The sequence below is a fragment of the Dioscorea cayenensis genome, chromosome 9 (genome assembly GCF_009730915.1).
Source record: "Dioscorea cayenensis subsp. rotundata cultivar TDr96_F1 chromosome 9, TDr96_F1_v2_PseudoChromosome.rev07_lg8_w22 25.fasta, whole genome shotgun sequence".
NCBI classification, from domain to species: Eukaryota; Viridiplantae; Streptophyta; class Magnoliopsida; order Dioscoreales; family Dioscoreaceae; genus Dioscorea; species Dioscorea cayenensis.
This window is the reverse complement of record NC_052479.1, coordinates 7,277,841-7,282,584: the sequence shown is the minus strand read 5'-3', so window position 1 is coordinate 7,282,584 and position 4,744 is coordinate 7,277,841. Positions and strand designations below refer to the sequence as shown.

At 45.6% G+C, this 4,744-nt stretch overlaps 1 non-coding gene across 1 annotated transcript; it reads right to left on the bottom strand.

The window, feature by feature from the left end:
• Nucleotides 1-871: 871 nt before the first annotated feature.
• On the bottom strand, nucleotides 872-978 carry LOC120269684. The gene has a single exon (XR_005539326.1). It is a non-coding gene; the product is annotated as a small nucleolar RNA R71 (small nucleolar RNA).
• Nucleotides 979-4,744: the final 3,766 nt, after the last annotated feature.

Genomic DNA, 4,744 nt, shown 5'->3' with positions numbered 1-4,744 from the left:
TTTTGTTCTCTTACTTATTGCTTTTAATTTTTGAGAATTGAATCATTACCACAATTATCATTGTTGATACTCCACATAGCTAAGAATCGAATTAAGTGTCTTCACTCCCTACTCCCTGTGGATTCGACCCCGCTCACCCGGGATTATTACTTTGACAAACCCATGTACTTGCGGGATATACGCAAGGGGACCTTGTCAAGTTTTTGGCACCGTTGCCGGGGAGCTAGGCATTTAGTGATACTTTGCACTTTGTTTTCTTAACTATTTCACCACACATTCTATTGCAAATCTTCTTATTCTATCATCGTTCTGATTTTCTTTTTCCTTATTTTTGGTGCAGCTCCAGGTTATGACCTGAGGGAATCCATCAATATTGATTGAAGGAGACCTTGAGCTTGAATGTACACTTAGAAGATAAGGGAAAGAACCTGTACACGAACAGCCTAATCCAGTTGATTTGGAAGTAGAAGGATCTGAAAACATGGCAGAACAAAATGAGCAACAATGAACACTATCCGATTATGCCAGACCTTCAGTGTTGGGGACACAATCGAGTATTGTGCGTCCCCCAATTACAGCTCAGAACTTCGAGCTAAAGCCGGCATTCATCCATATGCTGTAGCAGTCCGCACAATTCAACGGTTTGGCCGATGAGGATCCAAACAGTCACATAGAGAGCTTCCTCGAGGTATACGACATGCTGAAGATAAATGGTGTGACGGATGATGCCATCAAACTGAGAGCCTTCCCATTTTCCTTAAAGGGGAAAGCGAAGCAGTGGCTACACTCATTACCTAGAGCATCAATCACTACATGGGAGGAGATGGTAGAAGCTTTTCTAGCCCGTTATTTCCCTCCCAGAAAATCAACAAAGCTTAGGAATGAGATCTCATCCTTTATGTAGTTTTAATTGGAGTCTCTATTTGAGACATGGGAAAGGTTCAAGGAACTCCTACGAAAGTGTCCGCAACACGGATTCCCTGAGTGGATGATTGTTCAAACCTTCTAGAATGGTTTGAACCCGAGTACAAGGCAACTCTTGGACACGGCGGCAGGAAGTACCTTAGGTAGCAAAACCCCCGACTAAGCACGTCAATTGATTTAAGAAATGGGGTTAAATAGCTACGAGTGGAACGCTAGGGAGAAGAAAAAGGTGGCCGGTCTCCATGAAATTGATACGGTAACTTCATTGGCGGCCCAAGTGGAGAGTTTGAGTGAGAAGCTAGATCTTATAGCTTTGAATAGAGTTGCGGCCGTGACAAATTGGACCGGTTGTGGTGGAGGACATGCTCCCTCCGATTGCCCAATCGTCATAGGTGATGTTTCTTCAGTTGAGAATGTTGACTTTGTAGGTAATGGCATGAGACCTCAAGGGAATCCATACAGAAACACCTACAATTCAGGTTGGAAGAATCATCCCAACTTTTTATGGAGTAATCAAGGACCACAAAAGACCATGGGGCCATCGGGGTTCCAACAACAACAACAAGCCCCTCAAGTGGAAAAATGGGAATTTCGTGCTTGGAAACCCCGAATGACGGATTTGGAGAAGCACTTGGCTAGATTTGTTCAATCGGCAAATACAAGGTTTGAATCAGTCGAGGCTACACTTCGCAATCACACCGCCTCCTTGCACAACCTTGAAAATCAAGTGGGGCAAATTGCGAAATATCTTTCCGAAAGGCCACATGGAAGTTTACCAAGCAACACCGAAACCAACCCTAGAGAACATTTGAAGGCGATCACTTTGAGAAGTGGTCGTGAGGTTGAAGGGAGGCTTCCGAGTGAGATGCCGAAAGAACATGCACCCGAAGTTATAGAGATTGAGGAGGGAGCAAACAAAGAGAAAGAGGTGGCACCCCCACCTTTCAAGCCAAGAATCCCTTATCCCTCTAGATTGAAGAATGACCAAGGGGATGAACAGTACAAGAAGTTCCTAAGATTGTTCAAGCAACTCCACATCAACATTCCTTTTGTTGAGGCTTTAGCTCAAATGCCTAAGTATGCGAAGTTCCTGAAAGACCTATTGACCAACAAGAGGAAATTGGAGGAGAGTGCTTCAGTGGTGCTTGATGATTCATGCTCGGCGGTGTTGCAAAAGAACATGCCGAACAAGAAGAAAGACCCGTGAAGCTTCATTATTCTGTATAACATCGGCAACTTAGGTGAGGAAATGGCATTGGCGTATTCAGGGGCAAGTATCAACATCACGTCATATACTTTCTTCCAAAAGCTAAGCTTGGGTGAGCCTAGGCCTACTCGGATGACTTTACAATTGGTGGACCAAACGGTACGACATCCGAGAGGCATCATTGAAGACGTGCTTGTCAAGGTGGACAAGTACATTTTTCCGGTTGACTTTGTAGTGCTAGATGTCATTGAGGATGCAGATGTACCCTTGATACTTTGGAGACCTTTCTTGTGGACTTCCAAAGCATTGATTGACATGGACGGCGGAGAGCTCACATTGAGAGTCGGAGACGATAAGCTCACTTACCGCCTTGCTGAAGCCATGCGGCATTCTCTCGATTTTGATGACACTTTGTATTTTCTAGACACTACTGATGAGATTGTTGATGAATATATACAGGAAATGTTCAACCCGGATCCATATGAAGGTTTGTTCGACCAAGAGGTGAGTAATGAAGAAGTAATGATGCTTGGTTCGAATTGAGAGGAAACATTTACTCCGGGGATCTTGAAGAAGGTGCTCTGGAAAATGAAGAGGGCTAGGAGACGCCACCGAAAACGCCCCAAGACTGTTGGAGACGTACATGAGCCAAGGAAGTTGGACGAACGATTGCTAGGTGGTCCGAAGCCCGATAGTACACCCTCTACCCTCAAGAGACTTTGCTCATCATGCTTTCAAGTTATGGGTAAGAGGGTAACCTTCATTCATGAATCCCCGTGAGGTAAGAAAGATACGTCAAGCTTAGTGACGTTAAACAAGTGCTTCTTGGGAGGCAACCCAAGTGTTTACTATTTTTGTACCTTTTAGTTTAGTTTGTTTGCATGAATAAATTGTTAAGTGTTGGTGTTTCAATTGTTGAGTGCTTGTACTTTGATTTTATTGTGGGTTTTTAAAAGAATTCATTGTGTGTTTTGTTGCGAATTGCCGAAGTTTGGTCGTTTGAGTTCTATTTCGTGTTTTTATCTGGTAAATTTTGCATAATAGGGCAGACTCTGAGTGTGTAGACATGTTCAGACTAGTTCTGCAGAGCCAGCAGGTTTTTCTAAGTCATCCAGACAAAACACTCGGGCTTGTGGAATTTCCGCACGCCCGTGGATGTGTACTGTGAACTCATCCAGAGAGGGCATAGGGGCGTGCGACTGCCCCTGTGGATGACCATGCGACTGGCGCACGCCCATGTGTAATTTTCGCACGGGCGTGTGCCTTGCTGCAGAGTTGGGCAGATTTTCCCGAGAACACACAGGAGCGTGGACTTGCCCATGTGGGTGACCTTGTGAACCACACACGGGTGTGGGTAATTTCCGCACACCCATTCGAAACTCTGCAGGTTGCTCCCTCCATCCCCAGAAAACACAGGGGCGTGCGGCTGCCCCTGTGAATTGGGCTTGTGAATGTCCACGCCCGTGGGGGATTTCCGCACGGGCGTGTGGAAGACTTGATATCTTTCTCGGATGTCCAGGGAAGCCACAGGGGCGTGCGTCTGCCGCATGGGTCTGGCGCACAAGCGTGGATATTTTCCGGATGCCCGTGGGAGATCATTCCAAGTCAGTGAGAGTTTTTCCGGAGAGCGCACAGGGGCGTGCATACGCCCCTGTGGAGCTTTTGAAGTGAGGCGTACGGGCGTAGGGAATTTCCACATGCCCGTGTGGATGCACAGAACGTCTAAAGTCGCGAGTTCTGTTTAAAAGAGGATACTTTCTCTCACTCCTCACAACTCCTTTTCATTTGAAAACACTCTCACACTACTCTCCGAGTCCATAGCGTCAGTTTAGTGGGATTATAGCGAAGTTTTCTTGCCGGCTCTTCATTTTCTACTCCTCCTCATCGGTAAATCCTTTTTCATCATCTTCTTCGTCAATTCATGATTTCTATTGATTAATTTGGTTAATAATGCTTCGTTTCTTCAATTGGAACAATGATTTATGTTTAGAACGAAGTTAGAGATATTATTGAGTTTTATTTTTGGATTATTGATGCCTGGCCATGCGGTTCGCACGCCCCATGAATCCACACGGGCGTGCGGAAATTCCACACGATCGTGTGGATTTCTGCAGTATTATTTTATCAACTTGTTTTACTAATTTTGTTTAAATTTGGCAGATCATGGCACCTAGGTCAAAGAAGCAAGCTGATAAGAGGCCACGTGAGTCATCCTTTGAGCCCGACGGCATGTGATTTGCGATTCCCGAACATCAGGTCAGTTATGAGCCATTATCGCGACTCCGCTTTGGACAGACTCGATTCCTGGACACGACTATACTGTGAGATCTTCAGCAGGGAGATGAGTTCGCTGATGTGGTTGAGGACCTTGTTTCAGATGTTGGTTGGCGGCAGTTGTTGACGATTAGAGAGCCAGCCATACGAGAGTTTGCACTGGAGGTGCTCTCCTCGTTCGAGTTTGATAGAGCGTATGCGAGCTTCGACAGTTTGGGGACCATTCAATTCAGAGTGTTTGGACGCCACCACAGCTTGAGCATTACACAGTTTTCCATACTACTTGGCTTATACGAGGAGGCATTCACAGATTTAGAGGAGTATGCACAGTTGCCTACT